This window comes from Lissotriton helveticus, chromosome 12 (genome assembly GCF_964261635.1).
Source record: "Lissotriton helveticus chromosome 12, aLisHel1.1, whole genome shotgun sequence".
NCBI lineage: Eukaryota > Metazoa > Chordata > Amphibia > Caudata > Salamandridae > Lissotriton > Lissotriton helveticus.
In genome coordinates, this window is record NC_136073.1 from 112,233,324 (window position 1) to 112,259,063 (window position 25,740).

Below are 25,740 nucleotides of genomic sequence, written 5' to 3' on the forward strand. Positions count from 1 at the left end.
GTAATAACTATCGATCGGATAGTCGGGTACAGTATTCCAGGTTAAAAATAAACTCACCCGAAGCCACGCGTTCTGGGAGTGATCTAGCGTTTCCGCATTCAAGGTGAATGGTGGTATACGACTCCATGCAAGAAAAAATGACATGGAAGACGGACTCACTAGTACAATGCTTCCGAACAACAAACAAAAGACTCAAGGGTTTAACGATCATTCCTCGGTACAAACATAGATGAAGCCACGCATATGATTAACTGTAACAGTAAAAAAAATTGAAATATGTACATAAATGATGGAAAAAGAAGTTTAAATATAAAGAATGAAACAAAAAAAAATGAAATGAAAAGAAATGAAAAATAAGGGATGAAAATGTGAACTGATAACACAATATTTAACTGGTGTGAGTGATGGTGAGGAAAAGTGCTATCAGTCTATGGATAATACAAGTGTATCCGTAAACAGAGTCTGATGGAAAGTAGGGGTAAACTGGGGTGGTGTAACGAGTAAGGAATGGATGTGGTTGACCAGAAGATAGACTACTTCGGATGGAAGTCCGTCAAACATGAGAGGGCAAAAAAAGATTAAAAAATAGGGTAAGATGAAAGGAACAAGAAGGTGTTAGAAGTCGAAAAGGTTCAGGGGTAACATAAGTGAGATGAAAACTGTCAGGTAGGTGAAAAACTGATGTGGGTATTCGAGGTTCATGAGATAAAGTAAGAGAGCATGAGAATATAGAACGAATTTTATAAGAAACAACTATACTCTATACGATCATTCAGTCCTGTAGGTTGGCTGGAATCCAACAGTTTCATCCATACTAGTTCACGTTGCAGTAGTCTCTTGTGATTGTCCACCCCTGGTCTCTTGGGAACAACCTCCAGTGCAAGGAATCTAAGCTGGCTGATGTTGTGTGAGGCAGATATAAAGTGTGGAGCTAAAGGGGACTTCAAATTCTTAGTTCTGATGGTGCTTTTGTGTTCCGTTAAACGTATTTTCAGTTTTCTCTCGGTTTTTCCCACATAGGGTAAGCCACAAGGGCACTTCAGTAGATATACTACGTTCATAGAGTCACATGTAGCGTTGGTTCTGAGATGTATCACTTTTCCAGTGCGAGGATGGTTGATGGAGTTACCCCTGATTATATTATGGCAATGACTGCAGTTGTGACATGGTTTGGTTCCAGAGAAAGTTACAGCAGTATGAGATGGAGTGTGTTCTAGCATGTTTTTTTTAGATATTTCGCTCTTTGGTAGGCGAACAAAGGAGTGCTGTTGAATTTCGTTTGTATACATTCAGCAGCGCACGTCATTGCTCCTGGTTTCGTTTCTTTAGATTTGCTCTTGGCCGGCATCTTTTTGTAGGCTTTCACACAAGCGCTTGTTTTTTGGGGAGGGATAATGGTTGCAAGTTAATATAGTACGCAGCATTTCCCTTCCATCACTGCTTTTTATTAATTTTGGCTTTCTCTCTTTCTGCTTTACATTAGGAGCCCTCCTCCGACACTCCAAGCACAAACGCAGTCCTTTGTTTCATTTGTTGCTTTCACCCTCCCACCTTTCGAGGACATATGCATTGGTTCCTGTTGGACCCGGCCTCGTGGCGGGGTCCCTCTCCTCCCACATGGCGGGCACTGGGCAGCAGCGACCCCTGACCTCCCCGGTGAAACTGCTTCGCCAACCCTCAACGAGAGCCGCCACACCTCGCGTCCCCCGGCTCTACCCCTCAAGAACACGGCGACCCCTGCTCGCCCCACACGGCTGGTCCAATGCCTACCAAAGGCCGCCATCTCCGGGCCAGACTCCATCTTGGGGCCTCCACGTCCTGACCACGTGGCCTCGGCCCATCCTCGGCCGCAGCCCCAGCGAAGACCCATCATCGAGGCACCAAGGTCCGACCAGGTGGTAAAGTGGCCACTTGACGGATCCAGGAGGAGGGGAGTTTCGATGGCCCTCCAACCATCCCCGGACGCCTGGTTTCGATCGCCCTCTGGCCTCCCTGGGCGCTGGCTCCACCTCCCTGCTGGGTGTCTGGACCCTCTCATCCCAGCCCCTCTGGCCCCCAGGCGCGAGGGTCCGGACATCAAAGGACTCCAGACCTATATCTGGGGCCGTCCTGGAATGGAACGACAGTTGTATCCTGGAGTCGAGAGCCCTACTGACGCTGTCGCGGCTGACCCCGAGAAGAACTCACTCTCTTGAACCTTGAAACCGTCTTTGGAGTCCTGCTAGCGCTGGCGCTGCCGCGGCCCAACCTCGCTGAAACCATCTTTGGAGTCCTGCTGGCGCGACCCATCCTCGCTGAAACCATCTTTGGAGTCCTGCTGGCGCTGCCGCGGCCCAACCTCGCTGAACTCACTTCGAAGCCTGCTGGCGCTGCCGCGGCCGAACCTAGTTGAAACCTTCTTTGGAGCCCTGCTGGCACTGCCGCAGCTCGACCTGTAGGTACCCCCCAGCTCGAGGATTGAGAGCTGTGCGCAGGGTATCCCTGTACCTAACCGGTACTGAGACTGTCCCGCTACCCCCAGTTTCCCTGTTACCGAGACTTTTACGGATCCCTCGATCCGCTTGTACATAGTGCCGAAGATAACCAACCTTTATTACTGATAAAGCCTAAGAAACTATCCTCTTGTGTGGTGTCCATTTGTGGTGGGGTGGTTGCTCGACTGTTACGATTATAGGAGAGGAACCTCACCCAGGAGGCCTCTCGACACGCTCGGCCACTTCCAGACGGAGAGGTGGACCTAGGGGTGGTCAGTCAGACATCTTCTGCCTCCCCCGGGATCGCCTTTCTAACAGTTCCCTTCCCCCACCTTTTCCGAGTGCATCAAGTTAGGCAGCAAGAGGCCCGGGCACCCACCCCGCCTCACATTCACGGTGCTCAGTTGCCCACTGGGTTGCTTACTGACGGATGTGGGCTCTAATCTCCTACAGAACAGACATCGCCAAGGGGCATCAGGAAGCGTATCTAAAAACACTTAACTGTTGCAAGTACAAATAGTAAGAATGCAACATTTCCCTTCCGTCGCTGTTTTTTTTATTTGGTCTTTCCATCTTTCCGCTTGACGTTAGGAGCCCTCCTCCCACCCTCCAAGCACACACGCAGCTTTGGGGTTCCCAGCACACATGTACATGCTGATGTGGCGCTGCTACAGCTGTATTACACTAAGTTCTCCTCACCCTCCACTCTTGTTAGAGCTGTGCCTCGTGTGTAACAAAAGGTGTGTGTGCATCACAGGCAGAGCAAACCCAAGTGACAGCGACTTTAATTAAAGACCTCCCTTAAGCAATCTCATCAGCAGCCATGCTTCTCCAGTCTTGGTGTCTGTGTATCGCTGTGAGTCACTGTGTCTGCTTTAATGTATCTGTCAGTGCGCACTGGCTTTTACTTATATGGTCTGCTGTGTGCTTAAAGTATATCTCTGTGAACATCTACCGTCTGCTGGGACACCCTGGGCATCTGCTACGTTTCCTCACTAAAACCATCCCGCGAGCCCTGTTAGAAAATGAACTTCAAAATCAGCATCTAATTGGTAATTTGCACACCGGTCCTTAACGCCTGCCCCCAAACCGCCATTCAGGTTACTCACTAGGTAGGGAGAAGGGATTATACTGAAGTCCAAAGCCAGACGGGAAAGTGGAGGGCAAGTTTAGCCACTGTTTGCAATTTGCCTCCTCGCGTGGTCTTTGTTTACTGTAACTTTCTGACAGTGTTTGCGTTGGTTTAATTAACAATCCCTTTCCTTCCACTTCTTGATTGGCAGTTGTCCGTTAGTGACAGGATTTAGAAGGATGGCATGCGAGAGCGGGGCATACTGCTTATTTTGTACAAAATTACTTCCACTGTAAACTTCAGAAGGCATTTTGCGCAAACTATGTAAATACTGAAACGTGCAGTCAACCACGGGGACAGCGGAAGCGGGTGTCAGACGTAATAATGGAAAACCTCAAGTTAAAAGCTTTGTTAACAGCGCAAGTTGTTAGAAAGGGTAATGCTGTGACTGAATTATTGCTCGACAGGACGTAGCCCCGGGACACACAAATACTTCCAGCAGGGTGCTGCCACCTACCCCCATTGCTCCACTTTTGTAATGTTCCTTAGCCCACACAATGCACTGACTCCAGGTAGGTAAAAGGTTGCTTTGTATTTATTTCCTTAAACAACAAGTTATTAGAGCGTAAGGGCGCCGAGCGTCTACACAGTGACTGCTCCGGTCGCCAACTGCCGTTTCCCCGTTCGCGCCTTCCTATTTGCGCCTACTGCGCCTGCGCGCGCATCGCGCTCCTGTCTATGGCGTGACGCGTCATCGCGTTCACGCTCATAGACTAGAGCGCATCCTACATATCTCCCCCTTTTTAACAAACAAAGTTAACTTTATAACTCAATGGTGTCCATGATTCCTCAATGTTCTCTGGCTGAGCAGCCAGTGTGGCAACCTATTGTTAATGTCCACTCATGTCAAAGTCTCTATATCTAGAGGGCACTGTAGCTGCCCTGCCACTGCGGGTGTGTCTTACCGGCATGTTCTCTTCCACCTCTCTGTCTCCGCTTGATCTCGAACCATCTCTCCGATCTCCATTCTGTATTTCTCCAGTCTGTGTGTCATCTCTGACTGCGCACCTTGCGCTGGGATTTTCTACCTCACTGTCCTCTCCCATTTCCTCGGGAAATACCTCATCACCCTGCTCCGGTGGAGGCGCAGTCTCTTGGAAGTTCCTCTGTGTCTCTGTCTCTTCCAGCTTGGGCCATACGACTATCTTGTTCACTCTGGCCATGCGGTCTTGGGACCACACCCTGCCGTCGCTGAGGAGGGCTGCTCTACCTCGCACCTCCTTGACTTGTAGAGGCCGACTATATTTGCTGTCACCTTTCCTTTGAAGGGTAGGGAGTTTAACCTTAACCCACTCTCCTTCCTCCAGCTCTGTTCCTTTCACATTGCGACGTTTGTCAAAATTTGCGGCATAGATCTTCTGAGCTTTTTCCAGGTTGTGCTGAACCACCGCAGGGGACCATTTACTGGTGATGGTCTTCTCCCTCCACACTACATTGTCTCGTGTGAACGGATGCCGTCCTCTCAGCACTTGAAAGGGACTGTACCCCACCGCCGTGGGGGTGATCCTGTAAGACCACAGCATACTCATCACCTCTGTCTCCCAATCCTTTCCTTGCGTGATGGCCGCCTGTATGGAGCCCATCAGCACACGGTTGAACCGCTCTACTTGACCGTTGCATGCGGGATGATACACTGCCGTGTGTTTAGATTCAATACCATTTCTCCTCATGAACCTAATCCATTTGTCCGAAACAAACTGCGGGCCATTGTCATTGAGGATGGTTTTGGGAATGCCTTCCCTTAAGAAAACTGACGTCAGGAATCTCAAGATCGTGTCAGTGTCCATGGATTCCTGAATGTCCACCTCAGGCCATTTTGAATACTTGTCCATTACTACACATAAATACTTGTTCACTCCCCTGCTGTCCAGTACCGGCCCCAGTATGTCGATTGCCACGTTCTCCCAAGGTCCTTGTGGTGTGTCAAACTTCCCCATGGCCGGTCGGAGTGGCCTAAGCACTTTGTCAGCGCCTTGGCATTGGCCGCACTCCCTTACTTGCCTCTCAATGTGGACGTCCATGCCTGGCCACCAATACATCTGCTGGACGCGTGCTTTGGTCTTTACGATACCGAGGTGGCCCTCGTGCAGTAGAGTTAACAATCTGGGTACCAGTGAATCCGGCGGCACGACTCTTTCGCCCCTATAGAGGAACACTCCCGAGTCACTCAGGGACAGTTCTTCCCTCATTTCATAGAACCTCCGTACTCCTTCTGTGAGCTTCCTTTTGTCGGGCCAGCCTGACGTCAAATGTCTCTTGATCTCCACCTTTTCCTTGTCCTGATCATAGGCTGCCTCCCATTCCTGGACACTTATAGATCTCTCATGATCCTCCATGCATGCCACCATCTCCTCCTTGTCCAGGGCATCCTCCGGCGCCGCTTCCATCGCCGCAGCCCTGCTGAGATAATCCGCGACCCTGTTCTGTGTTCCCGGCAAGTATTCGACATCATAGGTGTAGTCGAGCAACTTCAGAGTCATTTTGGCTATCCTCGGGGTCGCTGTCTCATGACCCGAGGAAGTTAAGACTTTGATCAGGGGTTTATGATCCGTTTGCAGCTTGAATCTCGTACCCCAAACGAACTGCCTGAATCTGCCCAGTGCCCAGGTGACGGCCAGCATCTCTTTTTCAATTACGCTGTACCTTTGCTCCGTCGGGGACAACGCACGTGATGCAAAGCAGATAGTCTCAGTGGCACCATCATCCCTCACTTGTGCCAGAACCGCCCCTAAGCCCTTATCACTGGCATCTGTGGTCACCACAGTCTGGCCCGAGGGGTCAAACCCTTGCAAAGGAACAGCTTGACTGATGCAGTCTTTGATTGTGTCAAACTCCAATTTTGCTTCTGCGTCCCACTCAAACTTGGTCTTGTCTCTGATGAGTTGCCTCAATCTGTACGTCCTGGTGGCGAAGTGTCTCACAAACTTACTATAATACTCGGCCATTCCAAGGAACGACCGCACCTCCTCCTTGGAGCTGGGAGCCTTTGCATCCTTTATGGCTTTCACATTTCGTGCCTTGGGTGAAATTCCGCTCGTGCTGATCTCATGGCCCAGGTAGGTCACCGAATGGGTCCCTATCTTGCATTTACTCCATTCCGCCGTTAGCCCCTTGTTCTGCAACACTTCCAGCACTCTCTGCAACTTCCTGTCGTGATCTCCTTTGGAAGAGCCCATTACCAGGATGTCATCCTGAAAGTACTGTACCCCAGGAATGTCCTTGAACAGCCGATGCATAAGCTTCTGAAATACAGCCGCCGCGGATGCTAGGCCGAAGGGCATCCTCCGGAACTGGTAGCACCCGAATGGGGTAATGAAGGCGGTGTACCTTCTGCTCGATGGATGCAGCTCAATCTGATAATACGCAGACGTGAGGTCTATGGTGGAGAAGTGAGTCACACCTTTAGTCTTGGCCAGCATCTCCTCGATTCTAGGTAGAGGAAACTTCTCCACGATGAGACTTTTGTTGAGCTCGCGGAGGTCAACGCAGAGACGAACCTGTCCATTTGGCTTCTTGACCACGACCAAGGGGGATAGCCACTCCGCACTGTCCACCGGCTCTATGATGCCTTGCTCCTCCAGCCTCCTGAGTTCCTGTTGTACCGCTCCGCTGGTAGACATGGGAATGTTCCTGACTTTATGCACTACTGGTACTGCGCCCTCCTTGAGGACCATTTTGTGAACGAACTTGTCCAGTTTTCCCACTGAGCCATCAAAAACTTTGGGGTATGCTGACTTCCAATCTTCACCTCTCGTGAGGGGCCACTCGTCCGTCAAGAGAATCTGCTCTTTTCCTCCCGGGTTGAGTATGATCCCCAGATCTCCTGCGTCTCTCCACCCCAGCACCGAAGGACCTCTCTCTGCTATATACAGGGTGCACGTGGCTGACCTCCCTCTGAATTCGAACGTGAAGTCTCGGCACCCCACCAGGGGAATGGCATTCTCCGTGTACGAGATGGGTCTGATGTCTGGCGGCCATAGGTCTGGCCCCACCACAGGCACAAAGTCTTCCTCCCATATGGATCTTTGCACAATGGTCCAAGGAGATCCCGAGTCGACGGCCACATGTACCTTCACACCCCCTATCAGCATGTCCGTGCGGGGCTTGTCTCTTCGCTTTCCCGACACTTCAAGTACTTGGTCCTCGATGCATAACACCAAGTCATCGTCATCCAGGTCGTCCTCCCCGCTGACATCCGCTGTGGCCGCATCGACGCACTTGACCGTGGATTTCTTCCCTTTCTTGCGGCAGACTTTCTCAAAATGGCCGACCAGGCCGCAAAACGAGCATCTGGCGCGGAACGCGGGACATCGTTTATCCTGCGCCGAATGTGCCGTGCTGCCACATCTATAACATGCAAATTTGTTGTCTGGACCAGGGCGGCCTGTCTGCTTCCCTGTCCATCTCGTGTCCTTCCTCTGATCTCCATACACCCCCTTGGTTTTGCCGGTCTGGGGTGCCTCGTCTATCTTGTTGACCAACTGTCTCGGTGCGTTCTCACGTTTTGCTGCCTCTGCACCGCGTCTTGACATCTCAGCCTTTTTGACCATTGCAACCACTTCTTTAAGCGACGTCTCACTCTGCGCCCACAGTTTGTCCTGGACAGACCTGCACGTGGTGTGCATGACGATTTGGTCTTTGATGTACTCCTCCTGAAGACCTCCATACTGGCACGTGATGGCCAAGCGTCGGAGCGCCGCCACGTAATCGTCAATCGATTCACCCGCCTCCTGCTTCCTCTGTTGGAAATTATACCTGTCTATGGAGACACAAACTGCTGGACGGTAATGGCTGTCTAAGTCATCCAGTGCGTTTTTAAACACATCTGTTTCAGTCGCTCCCCTCTCCTTGGGCACCAGATTCTTGAACACTCTCACCCCTTCCGGGCCCAGGTTGTGGAGTAACAGTCTCTTCTTCCTTTCCGGGGTGAATGCCCCTTCGTTTTCATCTTCGAGTGCTTCAATATAGTTTTGGAAGTACTCCTTCCAGTCTTCCCATTTTAACTGTGGTTCGCCCGGTCTAGGCAGGAATGGAACAGGGGCCATCAGGGCAGACGCTTGACTTGCCATTTTAGCCTCACCTCTGGGGTCGACCACCTGGGCACTGTGTTGTATGGGTACACCGGATGCTCCTGCACTCCCTACCGTATTCCCTTGTCCTCTGGGGCTGCCTGGTGTGCTGTCCCTTCTATTCTGCGTGGGGTCGTCAGTTTGCGCCCCTTCCTCTGTCTTGGGGTCGATGCTTTTGGCTGCCAGGGTGCTGGCTGTGCTCTCCTTCCCTAGCCCAGCACTGACCTGGTTGTTGAAGTTGGGTTGGGTGGTTCCCGTGCTTTTCTGCTACTGCCACGCCCTCTGCTCGTCTTTTTTCGTTGTAGTGCTTACTGCTGGAGGTGTGGGGCTGTCATGGAGTGTCTCTCCTGACCACTGTGGTGCCTGGTGTTCGTGATCCCAGCCTCGTCGCCAATGTAATGTTCCTTAGCCCACAAAATGCACTGACTCCAGGTAGGTAAAAGGTTGCTTTGTATTTATTTCCTTAAACAACAAGTTATTAGAGCGTAAGGGCGCCGAGCGTCTACACAGTGACTGCTCCGGTCGCCAACTGCCGTTTCCCCGTTCGCGCCTTCCTATTTGCGCCTACTGCGCCTGCGCGCGCATCGCGCTCCTGTCTATGGCGTGACGCGTCATCGCGTTCACGCTCATAGACTAGAGCGCATCCTACAACTTTGCTGTAGGCCATTGAAACATCCGGCGGAAATCGCAGCTCCTCGCAGAAATACACAATTACCTGCAAATTGCCAGGCTTATTTGCAAAGATGTCTCGTAAAACACACAGACAAACATAAGTACAAAGGGAAAGCTCTAGACAACACGCTCGTTCAGACGCGTTCAAAAGACACCAAAATCCAACGTCACAGTTTTAGGGCAGCTGCAACTGCAGCCAGCTGATGCAGGTGACATATGGCTTTGATACACCCCAATTTCCTCAAACACGCAGAATACCCGGCAGTTACAGGACCTGGGGTAGAACTCAGAAGGGCACTTTCCACGCATGTCTGGGCAAGTTACTACGTGCACTGAAAGTGTTGGCGCACTACCAGGCAAAAGACATGGGATTACATACTGCATGCAGCAAAGCATGTAACTCAAAACAGACGCGAACAAAAATAGCTCAGTATGAACAGTGGAAACACTGTCAGACCGCAATCAGCAGCCACAATGTGCACACTCAGCCACGAGGCTACGGTTCTGTTGGCAGGCACTGCTGTCCAAGGACACGAATACCACCCCCCTGACCCCCATCCGACTTGCAAGTGAGCCTGGTGTGATATCTCCCACCTTAATGCTCCCCCGGCGGCTCCGCATGTAATGGAGCTGCTGGCGGCGACGAGCGTTCCAAGGCGAGCGCCGGGGCTTTAGTGAGACTGACTCCGCTAGCGCGGCTGTGGCTGAGGTCGTATGGTTTCCACTTGACTTTAATAAATGTTATGTGCAAAGCTCTAATATCGTCTTGGTGTTCCTGATGGCTTTTACACTGGCGACGAGGGTGTTTCGAGATCTACGACCTCAACACGCATGGAAGGTACAACTGGAAGTAAAAGAGCATCTGTACGCTCTTGTGGCAGACTGAAGTACAGAAGAAGTAGCGGAATGAGGAGCGACTGCGGGTCAGACTGAAGAAAAGTACCTGTCCCGGCTAAATAGAAGTAAGGCAACGCCCGCCAGCTGACCATAGGCGCGCTGTGTTCACCAACCCCAGCTGTCCATAGGCGCGCTGTGTTCGCCCACCTGTAACTACCCGACTGTGGTGAAATGCGGCGGGAGGAAGGAAGCGTGTGCTGTAACAATCGTAGCGGGGGGCTGACGAACTTCTCAGTGGTGAGCAAGGAATGATCGTGTGGAGGAGTGACGGCAGGCCAGGGGGTACTAAAGCAGCTGTCAGTGTTCAAGGAAGGAAAGAAGGTAACGCCTGTCAGCTGACCTTTGGCGCGCTGTGGTAAACACACGAGCATCAAACTGTCCGCGGTGAACTTGTGACAGGGGTTATGAGAGCGAGTGAAGCGGCTGCAGCAGCAAGTGTCTGACTGACATTACTACAAAGCGCCAGCCGGATCCATACTCTAACCAGCGGGTGACTGTCAGTTGACACGCAAAGCCAGGTGCGCTGTGCCCTTACCCACGAGGGGAGACTGATGTGAGTTCGTGACAGGCAGTCACAGAAGCGTGGTGAGCATACACCTTAAATCTATGTCCAGCATATGTGCGTTGTGGCGCCAACATCAGAGAAGCTAGAGATGCATACCATGGCCTGAGAGTCTGCAGGGAGCTTAACTTTACGTGGATCTGTGACAAACGGCGCGATTGGTTGCCTGACTACCCTCTATTCCTCAGCTTCGGTTGGGTTGCCCTCATCAGGAAGCGGCCAGCGTGCCAGGACGAAGTTCCCATGGTTAACACCTTAGTCTGTATCATACGGTGAAGTGACTGGCAGCGTAAGCAGCGCTCTACCCTTGGTGTTTTTGTAGGATTTAAAAAGTAAAACTTTTGCGCCCTTCCCGTTTGAATGTCGTGCTGGCGCAACAGTTTCGTGAAATTCAGACGGCGTGCAACCCTGAACTTTGTTTGGACTCTCCTCAAGAGCCTGTGACATTCTGCTCTGGAGGGTGTTGGCTGTGTTGGACACCTTTGACTAGACAAGGAATCATAACTGTGGGCCCTCCACTGTGGTTTGAGAGCACTGTGCAATATCTAGGGAGAAGCTATCCTTTTGTACACAAATTTGGTATCCACGTGAACTTGCGCACTCCCCACTGCCTAGAAATGTTTTACATACTTCCCTGATGAGAATATGCTGAATTTGAGTGTGAGTTGAGTTAATGCACCCTGTTACTTGTAGACTGAGAATAGTAGTTTGCCCTACTAGTACACCGTAGTCTAGCTAACTTACATTGTTTCCTTAGTCTTTCTCCTTACCATATCGCTCAGTGACACTGTACCATGCAGAGTGTGACACCTCCACCCTTTTTCCTGACTAACCCCGGTGATCCCACTGTTCAATGGAAAAAGTGGAAAAAAGTGTCTTTGAATTATGCTACTGTGTGTGGGCCAAACCTTGGAGTAGAAAGAAAGGTAGCATTATTGGCGTATTACCTTGGAGCAGAAGGGGAGGAAGTTTTGGATCACCTCCCAGAACTAGGGACGCAGGAAGCTAGGGGTTTTAATGAGCTAGAAGTAAGTCTGAAGAAATTGGATTTACACTACCTCCCTAAGACGAGCACCATAATGGAGAGGTACCATTTTGGTAAAAGAGCACAGAAGGAGGGGGAATCTATTGAAGATTTTGTCTCTGAATTAAGGAAATTAGCTGCCACATGCAAGTTTGGTGGTGCAAGTGAGGAAAGGATCAGGGATCAATTTGTATTAGCTTGCAGAATGGAGCGTGTACGTGAGGAGTTATGGCTTAAGGATGACCCACCCTTGAGGGAGGTTTTAATTATAGCTAAACAAGTTGAACACATGTTACAGTGCTTCAAGGAAATAAAGCAAGACACTGGGGAGAAAAGAGGCGAAGAAAAACCCAATGTGAGTGAAGTATTGACCGAGTGTGAGGCTGTTTCTGTAATCAAAGGCCAGAAAATAGTGAGTAAAGAGCAGAAGGAGAGCAAAGTGGGAGGACAATTCAAGGGCACCTGCTATAGATGCGGTAAGCAAGGGCACCTAGCCAATGACAAAGTGTGTCCCGCCATCAGGTTCACTTGCAACAAGTGCGGAAAGAAAGGACATTTCAAGCAATATTGCAAGAGTGGACAAGGATTCAGTAGAAAGAGTAGAGACAGGACGAACGTGGTGTGTGATGAAATTGTAGTGCAAGTGAACGAAAGTCAGATCCAATGCCTTACTGGCTCCACGTGTGAAGTTATTGTAGTGCAGGTTGATGAAGGTCAGGTCAGCAGCCCCAGTGACACCATAAAGGTGGGGAGTACCGAGTTAGAAGCATTATTTGATTCCTGTTCTAGGATAACTATCATTAGTGCAAAAGAATTCTCCCGAGTATCCAAGGGGAAGAAAATCTTGAGGAAAATGGACGTGAGGCCTGGGGGGTATGCGGGTCGTCCCATCTCTATGAAAGGTTACTTTTGGGACAAAATTGAGTACTGGGACAGGACAACTGTGTCCAAGGTGTATGTGTCTACAGTCGGGGATAACATCTTAGGTTGGCAGGCACAGAAGGAGTTTGGGATCTATCTCAATCCCAATAGCATTCCCCAGATCTTGATACAGGAGATACAGGAACACAAAGAAGACCTGGTGACTGAGTTCAAGGATGTATTCAGGGAAGAACTAGGATGCTTGAAGAACTACTGTCACAAAATAAAGTTGAAAGAAAACGCAAAGCCGGTAGTGGCGAAGGTCAGGAAGTTCCCCATCGCCATCCAAGAAGAGGTGAAGGCTGAACTAGAGAAACTGCAGGGCAGGAATCATTGAACCGGTGGAAGCGACGGAATGGTTGGCGCCCATCGTGGCCGCAAAGAAAAAGGATGGGTCGGTTCGGCTCTGCATCGAGCAGAGAGCGTTGAACAAGGAGGTCGTGGTCGATCGATTTCCACTGCCGAACATCACCCAGATGATGAGCATGCTAGAAGGGGCTAAGGTGTTCTCCACGCTCGACCTCACCTCAGCTTATTTCCAGATCAAACAGCACGATGAGTCGCAAGAACTCAGTGTTTGTGACACCCATGGGGGCATACAAGTTTAAGAGGATGCCTTTCGGGCTGGTCTCGGCGGCAGCCGTGTTTCAAAGGCTCATGGGGAACATCTTGAAAGATAACCGTGGTATTGTATGCTATCAGAACGATGTGCTTATATTTGCTAAAAACCATAAAGAGCACGATGAGAGGCTGAGACTTGTGCTGGGAAGTTTTAGGTCGCAAGGACTAACTGTAAAAAGAGAAAAGTGTGTTTTTGGCTGCGCAGAGCTGGATTTCTTGGGACACAAGGTGACAGCTGAAGGAATCTGCCCCAAGGCCGAGCTCCAGAACACTATTGTGAATTTGGTGCCCCCACGAGCAAAGATGAAATCAAGTCATTCATGGGAATGCTGGAGTTCTATGGAAAATTCATACAGAACCTGGCAGGAAGGACATACGCCATCAGGTTGTTACTGAAAAAGGAGACGGCGTTCAACTGGAGTCAGGAGTGCCAGAGAGAGTTTGAAGACGTGAAGAAGGCACTTGCAGAAGCCCCCAGTCTTAAGTCCTACATACCCAACCGTGCGACTGTGGTCACCACCGACGCAAGCGCAAAGGGGCTGGGTGCGGTCCTCCCTCAGGTAGGCAAAGACGGAGAAGAAACGATAGCTTTCGCCTCAAGGTCACTCCAGAAGTCTGAAAACAACTACTCCGTGATCGAGAAGGAAGCTCTGGCAGTATCCTGGGCATTGGGGAAATTCAGAGACTTCTTGTGGGGCACACAGTTCACTCTTCGTACTGACCACAAGCCTTTGGTAGAAGTCTTCAGCAAGAAAGGCCGGGATGCCATCTCCAGTAGGATCAGGCGTTGGGTGGTCGGTCTACAAGAATACACTTTCAGGGTTGAGTACGTCCCGGGAGCGCCTAACCTTGCGGCAGACTGTTTGTCAAGACTTGTAAATGAAAATGAGGCAAAGGAAACACACGACAGGGTGGAAGATGAGGTGGATGAAAATCAGATGGAAAATGTCTGCGCAATCCAGAGAGCAGTAGGAGAACTAACATGGAAAAATGCACTGAAGGAAGGCGAGGTCTTGGAGGAGGTGTGCAAAAGGGTAAAAGACAGATGGAAACACGAAGATAAACGCGAGGAGGCTCTGCGGCCATACTGGATTGTCAAAAACGAACTGTCCATAGTCGATGAATGTTTGTTCAGGGGGACGAGACTAGTACCACCCACGTCTGTGAGAGAGCCTTGTTGAGATGGCTCACGAAGGCCACATGGGCATCACCAAGACAAAACAGAGACTCCGAGAGAGCTACTGGTGGCCGAGCATGGACCTGGCCATTGAAAGGAAAATAAGAGACTGTATTGCATGCAGCGACAGCGACAAAGTCCTGAAACAAATGACACCTCCAATGGTGTGCAGGCCGCCACCATCAGGGCCCTGGGAGGATTTAGCACTGGACATTGTGGGTCCATTGACTGGAGAAGTGCGCACGCCGTACATTCTGGTTCTCATGGATATGTACTCTAGGTGGCCGGAGGTGAAATTAGTGAGTGAAGTCACAACCAAGGTCGTCATCGAGTTCATGAAAGTTGTTGGTCAGGGAAGGATTACCCAGCAGCCTACTCACGGACAATGGGGTGCAATTATGTTCTAAAGAGATGGAAGACTTCCTTGAGGAGAGAGGTATCACACACAAGCATTGTGCTCTGTATCACCCCGAGACCAATGGCATGGTCGAGCGTTTTAATAAAACCCTCAAGGAGAGCATCCAACTAGCCAAGGCCAGTGGCCTAAGCTGGAAAGAAGTATGGAGGCGGGCAGAGGTGTACAGATTAACCCCGCACCAAACAACGGGAGTCACCCCTTTCGAGTTGCTCCGGGCTAGGATACCAAACACCAAGCTATCCCCAGGGTGGATGGGGTGGCACAAGGGATGGTCGGATCACTCCAAAGAAGCGGAAAGCCTGGTGAGACCAGAGGGAGCCATGGTGGAGAGGAAAGAAAGGTATGACAGGCTCAAATCTACACAGGAGGCTGGATTCAAAGTAGGGGACGACATTAAGATCAGGACCCCTACTGGTAGAGCAAGTTGGTCGGGATACAGTAGTCCAACCAAGATCACCAAATTGTTCAAGAATGCTGTAAAGACTCAAGAGGGGAAGATCTGGAACCTGGGAAGAGTAGTAAGATTTCACCCACCCGAGCATGACCCCAGTAGTGAAGGGGAGGGTGAAGGCAATGAGGTGGAGATCAATGACTAACACAAAGAAGTTGTTGCTGGTTCCCCACCCTGGTGGAAGGTCTAGTAGGAGAGTGACCAGACCCCCCAGATATTTTGATCATTATGTTATGATGTGATTCTCTACAATGTGTTTGTTCTTTTGTTTAATCCTCATGTTTCAGTCCGCAGGGGAGGGGGATGTGTGGTATCTCCCACCTTAATGCTCCCCCGGCGGCTCCGCATGTAATGGAGCTGCTCGCGGTGACATCACTCCGAATGTCACCGCGACCAGCGTTCCAAGGCGAGCACCGGGGCTTTAGTGAGACTGACTCCGCTAGCGCGGCTGTGGCTGAGGTCGTATGGTTTCCACTGGACTTTAATAAACGTTATGTGCAAAGCTCTAATATCGTCTTGGTGTTCCGGATGGCTTTTACACATGGCTCTTGAAGCGCGACGCTTCGCCAGAGCGCTCTTTGCTCCTCCGCCCCCCCACCAGCTGTAATGAGGCTCTTCTGTTTGCACTCCCCCCTGCTACTCACATTCCACCCTCCCTTTTCCTCCAGCCCTTCTCGAAACCTTTGCTTTCAATCACCCCTCCTTTCTCCCCCGCTCACAGGCGTTCTATAGATTAATAGTTTTGCCCTTCGTATGGCGTTTTAGCTAAGAGCTTAGCTGTACATCACGGGTGTTGAAAGGACTAATAATGTTTCGCTACAATGCGTTGCACTGGACGTTAATGAGCATGGACGGGACCATTTCTATTCTTTCTTTTGTGGTGCTCCACTTACGATTTCATCGGTAGACCCTGTTTTTATTAATTTTCTTTACCCCAGGTCTTCGATTTGCTAAAATCATGCCCCTGACAATATGCGTGCTGCCAAGTGCATCTTGTTACTATCCTGGTAGTACATGTGCAGTCTGTTGCTCGCCAATGCAGTTACAGCCAATTGCCTCCTATTGCCATTCTGTCTGTATATTTGCCGTCAATTGCACCATGCTGCCAGCATGAGAACATACGTGCAGGCAATTGCCCCCCTGCCATCTTGATGCTCCACGTGCAGTTGGTCCCACTCTGTGCCATCCTGACAATGCATATGCAGCCAGTTTCACTCCGAGCCATACTGACACTACACGTGCAGTTGGTTCCATCCTGACAATATTCTTGCAGTCAGTTGCACCCCGGTGCCATACTAACAATGCACGTGCAGTCAGTTTCACTCTGTGCCATACTGACAATGCACGTGCAGTTTCTTCCACCCTGTGCCATCCTGACAATCCACGTGCCATCAGTTCCATCCCAGTGCTATACTAACAATGCACGTGCAGTTGGTTTCTTCCACCCTGTGCCATCCTGAAAATCGAGGTGCAGCCAGTTCAATCCCGGGGCTATTATGACAATGAACGTGCAGTTTGTTGCACACAATGCCATATTGACAATGCACACGCAGTCACTTTCACTCTGTCATGCTGACAATGCACGTGCAGTTGGTTCCACCCCGTGCCATTCCGACAATGCACACGCAGTCACTTTCACTCTATTAATTATTTAAAATAATAAAAGCCATAATTATTTGTAATATTAATACATCTAAGTCATGTAAATACAACACATATTGAATTACAAATGCTATAGGTGTCAAGTTTGCAAAAGTTAAAACTATTGGCATTGTAAATGACAAGCTATTAATTTCGCTATTTTCAAAACCAACACATAAATAAAAAATGTGTCATTTACAATACCTCAAACTTTCCTAGAGACCTATTGCATTACAAATGCTTGTTATTAATTCCAAGTATCAGCTATGTATTTTTTTTACACTTCGTCTGCCAAGTAAAATATTGATTCATTTTTCTGTCTTCTTTTTAATATTGCTGTTAAAAGCACACTTAGGTGTACATTGTATCACTGGAGGTGTGCGTGATTAGAGTACTTGGTTAGGTGGTGATGTTAAAAATATTAAACACCCGTCAACCTGCCAAGGCCTGGCTTACTGGCTTTGCCAATGCTTGTTCACTTTGTATTCCCCTACTTGTAGTCCTGCATTTAATCATAGGAAAACCGATAAAATGGAATGCAAGGGAAGAAATAAGAAGGGGTGACCGTCGCACACCTGTCACACAGCAAGCTGTGCTCTATTGTGGTGTTGTACTAAGTATAAGATCTTTTTGTTTGAAGGTCACAATTGTAATTTTTTAAAGAAATTAGTGTTTTAAAATAACAGCCCTATTAAGGCGTCCTTGTAGAAACCAGCCCTGTAATACCGCCCCTGCGAATCCTGGGCGCGGTGTTACAGACTCCTGGTCAGCCGTGGTGCGTCCATTGGGGCGTAGGGGCGTAGCCCCGCCAGCCCATGGACCCCCGGCTGCAAGTAAAATAAATGTCACAGTGTATTTTTAAAATTGATTATCAGGATTATCCGAGCGCCGCCGGGAATCCGGGCAGCACCAGACTGAAACGGGAGTGCGCTGCGCCGGGGGGGCAGGAGGGGCTGGTCTGAGTGACAGCAGGACGAGTCCACGTATATTAGTCAGACACTGCAGGCAGACCTAATGCGCAAGTGCTGCTTGGGGTTGAATCTAGCCCGCGCATGCGCATGAAAGTTCCCCCATTACAGCTAGTGAGGGGGGTGCTGGTTAAACCGGGCGGCAGCCCCCGGCGTAAAAGGGCGAGACAGGGTGAGCAGTTAGTGTGCCCCCCAAGCCAATCCTGGCGCTGCATGCAGCGCCAGGATTGGCCGGTCACCGCGCAGCAGGGCAGGGCAATCCATTATTGGATGCCGCGCGTGGGTGGCTCAGCAGCACTGCACAATGGCCAATCACTGTCTGACTTCATGCAGTCATGCAATGATTGGCCATTCACGGCGCTGCTGACGTTGATCCGGTTCTGGGGCCCTGGGACTCCCCTCGTGGTGTGTGGAGTGGAGTGGACTGTGCGCATCACCAGCCTGCCCTGTGCTATGCTTGTCGACTTCTTTTAGTGAGTATCCCAGTTGTACTAACTTGTTTTTTATTTTAGCAGGTCGGAGGATAAATAAATGTCATTAGAGGCCGGGGCACGGGGTGTATGCAGTTCCGTCCTAACTTCGTTTGGATATATTATATACTGCGGTGCTATGGGGTTAATAGTGGAGTTTTCAGTTTTGTGTCTAAATCATCATGTAATAACAGACTAGTCCGTTACGTCCTTGGCCTGGTTATCTACGCCTTTCCAATGCCCCTGCGGCCGGTGCACTGCCTGCTGCACCTTCCTACCTACAACCCCGCCATTATCAACTCCTGGGCAGAGGGCTCCCACTGTCCCATAGTCCACGCCTGGTGAACTCGGTCTTAGCACTGTCCCTGGGCCTGAACACCTTGCGGGATTTCACATCCGGATACTAAAATGATTTTTGTTCCTATTTTTCTGTTATTTCCAGGAGATAAAAGGCGCTGCCGCCTCCCTTCCTTGTTATTAGCGACGCAGTCAAGCGCACCGGCTCTCGAGGCCCGATAGTAAAGTATTCATTTAAGTAACTAAACACACGTTGATCGGTGTAATTTTTATGATATTATTCATGCCCCCGCGCGCAGCGGCCCCCAGGGACGGACTGTGTTTCATTAACACAGACACCTCCCCCAGCGCGTCAGTAATTACCGGCTGTGGCGGGGGAGAGGGGCCTTTTGTAGGTTTTATTGCATTAGGCTGTTGTCTACAGAGAGATAAACACAGCAGTAATAATAGAAATATAGATGGGCCGCAGTGAATTCTGGGAGTGTCTTCACGTTACATCGGACAGCGAAAAGGGAGCTTCGGTTGTCTGTGATGTTACTCAGAGCCTGAGGGCAAAACAGCCTGTAATTCACTTTTTACACTGCACATCTATAATTAATATCATCCTTAGCCGACCCCCCCTCCCCCACCTTCCCTACCCTGTCTTTCTCCCCCCAGTCCGGTTTCAGATAGATTTCACCCGGCAACAAGATCATGGTTCGGGTTCTGTTTGCACCACTCTCCCCCGTCCCTTCCGCTCACCTCCGAAGTTCGGAGGTGAGCAGAAGGGACGGGGGAGAGTGGTGCAAACAGGCCGCACGCCCTTTTTGTTCTAGTTAGGTTTCGCCTGCGAACAGCTGCGCAAGCAGCGTTTCGCGCAGGCGAAAAACTTTTGTTCACAAATATGTGGCTTATTCCCGCCTCTGTCTTCCATTGGCTAGCTCCATAAATGGATGCTAGCCATTGGAAGAGAGAGGCGTCCGTCATTCACCGAGGCGATTCGTGGGCGTTCCTGGGATGTTTTCTCATCCAGCCCCTTTTAGGACGTCAGTGCGGCGGTGGGCGGGGCTTATTTTTTGGGTCGTCGAGGTTTCATTTGGTCATTCCGCTGCCGACCGCCGCCGGAAGAAGTCGTCCTTGGCGAGTGCTTGCTGTCCTGTCTTTCCCCCACCCACCCTCCCGCTGTCTGTGAGCCCGTCCCCCCTCCCCCCTCCCGTGTTCCGTGAGGTCGTCCCCCCACCCGCTGTCCGTGTGCCTTCCCCCCCTCCCGCTGTCACTTCCCCTCCCCTCGTTAGTCAATGGGTGTCTGAGGCGTGGGCGTGTGTGGAGCTGGCTTGGTGATGGGCCCCTGGCAGAATAGTCGACAATAACGTTTTACAGAAATCATGCTAGATTATGCTTTGACAAAGCTCCAAGGCTGGCCGCCAGCCAAAGTCACACATTGGATTTGCACCTGCTTTTTAATAAAAAAAAATTCTCGAAACCTTCCTAGCTGTTAAAGATTAATGGGTGGGTGTCTAACGCAATTTTACATTTATACGGGTGAAAATGTACCACAGGGTGCAAAGCTTTTGTAGTGGGCATTTCAGTTTAGGAGTCGAGGTTGTCATTGTCCACATGCTCTTGAACACTATCGGAGGAGGTATTATTTGGGGTTGCATTGTTTTCACTTAATAGATTAATACTTTCTTATTCCAAAATGCTGAGATGACGGCATGGGTGCACATTGTTCTTTGTGGGAGAGGCGGGGGAGGCTGGGGGAGGGGTGTCGCCTTTGTGGCACAATGAGCGTCTTGGAGCCTCGTGGACTCCGCTCCGGTGTCCGGCTGCAGCCGGGACTGGAAGTGCAGTCACTTGTAGTGATGCGCATTTGCCTTTTTATGCAGAATGTGCCACAGGCGGAGGTAGAGGCACATCTTCGCTAATGCATCCGGGAAAGCAAGGCCCCCCTCCCCCCCTGGATCCTTCGCAGTGTGCCGTGGGGACGTGCCTTCTTAGTGACGCTCAGCCGCCCGTGCCACCCACCCTTCACCCCTGGGACAACACACTAGAACTGTTTCCTGCTTGCTTTTCCCCCAGAGTATTTCCCATACTCTGCCTTCATTCCTTCCTCCTCTGACACAACCTTACGGCACTTTTCCTTTGCAGGGGCAAGTCACAGCAAGTCCGTTACCTGCCCTAATATATATATATATACATACATATATATATATATATATATATATACACACATACACATACACATACACATACACATACACATACACATACACATACATTTTTTTTTTGCTTCCGGTACTATTTGACACCTATGCAATTGCACAGACAGGTTTTAAGGAAGGCTTCGCTGTCTCAGCCTTAAAGACGATAAGTAATATTCCCGCACTGCAAGTAGTGTCTGAATTAAAATCTACAATGTACTCTCCGCGTTTTGCTGGGAACAGCTAGGCACTGCTGCTTTTGTTTTGAGAATTATTGTTAGTTGAGCTATCAAATAGTTTGCTGTGTACCTTCTTGACTTGCAGAATGAAAAGAATGACACTTTCTCTGCTTTTGCCGTTTTGAATATGCTGAAGATTACAGCTATTACTAGTGTAGCCCTGTCGACATATGAAGGCGAAAGCCTTAAGTTGGCCCTGCGCAGTTAGGAATTTAGGAGCTGCAGGCCCCCCCGCATATGCCAGGAGCATAGTTGACACAATTGTGCGCGGCATCGTTATGAAATAAGCGTTAGTAACGTCATGTTACTATGGAAACTTTGAATATTCTTTCCAGATTTCTTAGAAATCAGAGCCTGGTTTGTTGTTAAAGCTGCAATGACCCCCAGAAGGGCACACATTACTATTAGTGGTATTAAATACATAAGACCTGCGGGGGAGGCTGTTTGAGGGAGGGGTGTCGCCTTTGTGGCACAATGAGCATCTTGGAGCCTCGTGGACTCCGCTCCAGTGTCCGGCTGCAGCCGGGACTGGAAGTGCAGTCACTTGTAGTGATGAGCATTTGCCTTTTTATGCAGAATGCGCCACAGGCAGAGGGAGAGGCACATCTTCGCTAATGCATCCGGGAAAGCAAGGCACCCCCCCGCCCCCGTATCCTTCGCAGTGTACCGTGTAGGTACAATAGGTCTCACATTTGCAAGAGATTAAGCTAATGGCAATGTAAATAACAATGCCATTTATTTATAGGTTATCAAAACCAACACATAAATACAAATGTTGTCATTTACAATGCCAATAGATCAAACTTTTCAAAAGGCGAAACCATTGCATTGTAAATGCTTGTTTGCTTTGTGTGGTCGTTCATGAGTAAAATACACGAGCAGGGATAGTGAAATGATCCATTTTAACAGCACTCCTCGCTCGCTGCCTCTCTGGCCCACGAGACCAGCCATTTGTAAGAGAGGGGGGGACACGGGCCGTTCCAGCTCCATAGACGGGCAGAGAGAAAGGACGGGCGGCGGAGCGGGAAGGGGCACAGTCAGTCAGTCACATAACGCATAATGATGTTAGGCTCTCTGCATGCTCAATAGCTGCGATGTGCTGCGCCGCACAATATCAGAGTGTGGGCAAGGGGCGTCGAGGACGGAGCTAGTCTTTACCATGGTTAAGACTACACGCTGCCAAAAAAAATAAAAAAGATGTTTCTGACTGTGCTACAGAGTAAATACACCAAAACGTCACTCAAATTAGTCTCTTCCTTTACAAACCGGGGTGAAAAAGCAATTTAGACTCCATGGAAATGGAGGTCCCCAGGTGTTGAGGCAGCTTCATAAACTCTCTACCTTCCCCAAAAGTTATCGACACTAAAGTTCTGGACAGTCTCACACGTATAGTTCATTTACACTGCTATGAGTGAGAGCTCAACTCGACCTGTAAGAAAGAAGTGAGACCTGTTGTTGTGCAGAGGTGGACGTCTGTGAATGAGGTGGCGTCATGGGAGGTTCAAGGTGGTGATTAGCTGGGCTTTAGTGCTTGAGGCCCCTGCTTTGGGCAAATGATGTAAGTGATAGGGCTGTATACCAGTTGCGACAAGTGAAGGGTGAGCCTGAGCCTCGAGCCAGAGGGAGCTCACAGCAAAGTGGGTTGAGGGTGGCCAAAAATAAAGGAATGGAGATTTAGTACAGACATATGCTGAGCGGGGCTAATGTGTGTAATGACCAACCGTGGATAATATTTTCAGTTGCGACCCCACACAGTATGGTCACGTGGGAGAGCTGGGACTCCCCCCTCCCCACAGCTAGTCCAACTTAATTGGCAGGGCTGGTTTGCGTTCCCAGTTCGGTCGTAAGCATGTATGGCAGGATTGGGTACTTGTTGGCAGCATTGGTTTCTCCCATGGGTCAGGTTTTTGATGCGTAGCTCAGTGCACTCCTTACAGCCAATAATTTGGTTCAGTGTATCTCAAGGGCAACTTGACTCAGCAGCGCAGTCCTTATCCCATCCTGGGGAGATCAGAGTGGCAGGATGAGCACAATGAGAGGGAGCAGATCCGCATTCACTCTTAAACATGGACCAGCCCTAGTGCTGGCTGCCTGATGTCTACATGGCACCTTGTTTTCAAGCTTTGCTAGTGGATATCCTTCTTAAACTCTTGCAGGTTAGCAAATGTTTCTCAGGCATGACTTATTAGATGTTAGACTGTTTGTCACCATCGAAAATGACATGAAAATTCTACCAGTCAAGTTCCATTAGCATTGGACCTAAGATACATCATTACACATCACTTAAAGATAATAGCAACACGTTACATCAATCCGTCCAAACAAGTTACTCATTTACCCACTTAATCTCACCCATCCACCCACCCCAGACATCGACCCAACTCATTCATCCACCTATTCAACTCTCCTATCCACCGGGTCACCAATTCAACCAACTCATTCATCCATCCTTCCAAATCATCTAACCACCCAACTCACCCATCCATCCATCCATCTATCCATCCATCCATCCATCCATCCACCCATCCACCCATCCCAGAGTTCAGTCTAACCACTCATTCATTCACATCCAACCTATGCATCCACCAACCCATCCATAAAGTGTGTGTACATAGTAAAACAGGGATCTAATGACTACAAAAAGATTCAGTTCATCTTGTGCTCTGCTTTGTGAAGGCTGTTTCCCAACTGCTGTGCAACTTCTTCTAACTCTTAGAGTAGAGATTTTCATGAAAGTCTTATAGTCTAAATTCAGCACCTGAGCATAATAGGACGGAATGTATGAAGCTCTGTGGTTATACTGAATAAGCAGCTACCTATGTTATACCATCTATTAATGTAATAACTGCACTTTCACAATTGCTTTATTAACCTTCCTACTTCATCAAATTTGCTTGAAGATGCACGATTTTTCTTCTTTTTTTTCAAAATTTTACTTTTGGGGTTCGGGATCGCTCGCTGCGCTCGCTACGGTGCTGTATGCAAATTACTTTGCGCCTCACCACTTTCAAATGTCACCCACCGCCCCTGCTCCTGGTGAGAACCTGTTGACCCGGAAATGCCTGGGGGCATTGGCACGCCCACTGGGGGCATTGGCTCACCCATTGGTATACATTTCCACCTATTCCTGGTCCCTTTTTCTGAAAACCATTACACAATGTTACTTCCGGGCTAAACCCGCGCGTGGCATTGTTCCCATATGATTTGTAAACTGAATGTATACTGCACCTGCGGTCACCAGTTGAAGCGTGTTACTTCCCACCATCTCATAACTAGGCCCAAAGAAGAAAGTTAATCCGAATGTCCCGTGATAGGCGCTGGAAGTTCATACTTGTCACTTTTTTTGTTAACGGTATTTGTGATCAGTGCTTGAAAGGCAAATTGAAAAGTGCAGGTACTCACTGCCCCGAGTACCTGTTTGCTATTGATAAGTGCCAGGTACTCCCCCATTAAAAGCATTGCGCTCTGGCAGAGAAGTGAAGGTACTGTCTCTTTAAATAAAACATAAAAAGTGCAGGTACTCAATAGCTGAGAGTACCTGCAACCTGCGAGCATTTAGAGCTGCGTCTGTGTGTGGAGTGAGTGTAGCAGCATTCGCGGACCTCTCCGAACTAGAACACAATCAATAATACACAACACACACTTAAAAAGAGAAAATAGTGCAACCACGCAGTACAAACCTACAACAAAACATTGAAATAACGATGCACAAAAACACAACAGCACACCAAAAACAACAATTCACCACCGCAACAGAAACACTGCATAATCAACATGCAGAAACATGCTGGGCACACATTTCCACCTCTATAACACGGTGGTACGGGGAGGTTGTACGAGTACCGCCTGTTACCACCAGGACATGCATGGAACGGGGCCAGTCTAAATGTTTCGTGATACAGCCACAACCCTCTTTGGTGCAAGAGGTAAAAGTGAAAGTAGCTAGGGAGGGCGTATGCAGGCGGAAGAGAGGCTCTGGTTGTGCCCAGTACCTGCTAGTAAGCCCCCTCGGTGCGGCCCCTTAGATGCTAGCCTTGGCCCCTGTAGCGCCTTCCTCTCTCCCTGTCCCTCAGTAGGCGCTGCGTACTTACACGTCAGTAGCAGCAGAGGTAGCACTCAAGCTGGAGAGACTGCGCCGAAACTCGTCGACAGCACCGGGTCTCCAGGGGCCGCCGCTGCCTTCTCTGTGGTTGTTGATGTCTAGGGGGAGGCCCTCGCAGCCTCCTGCTTTTTAAAGCAGCCGCGACCCTTCCAGATCACCACCTGATGCGCATCGTCTAATCATGGAGCCCTGGTGTGTTGATACACTCGGCCCCAGGCCCTGTACGTGGTGAGAGGATGTGGCCCATCGGCTTAAGCTGCCGACTCTGGTGCTGAACTAAGGGTTCGAGGCTCGAGGTCGCGTCCACATCCTGTGATTCGGGGCAAATCACTTAATCTATCTGTCGGCACTTTGACACGTGGCAAGATGACCATACGCCCCGACACCCTCGGAGGAAAAAGGTGGAACTACTGAAAGAGAGATAC

The 25,740-nt window shown here is 49.7% G+C and overlaps 1 protein-coding gene across 1 annotated transcript in view; it reads right to left on the bottom strand.

The window, feature by feature from the left end:
* Window positions 1-25,433, bottom strand: part of LOC144797970 (uncharacterized) — a 110,996-nt gene extending 85,563 nt beyond the window's left edge. The window contains exon 1 of the mRNA XM_078668777.1: window positions 25,305-25,433. The gene's annotated coding sequence lies outside the window, so the exon portion shown is untranslated. The remainder of the gene's footprint in view (window positions 1-25,304) is intronic.
* Between the last annotated feature and the right edge of the window lie 307 nt (window positions 25,434-25,740).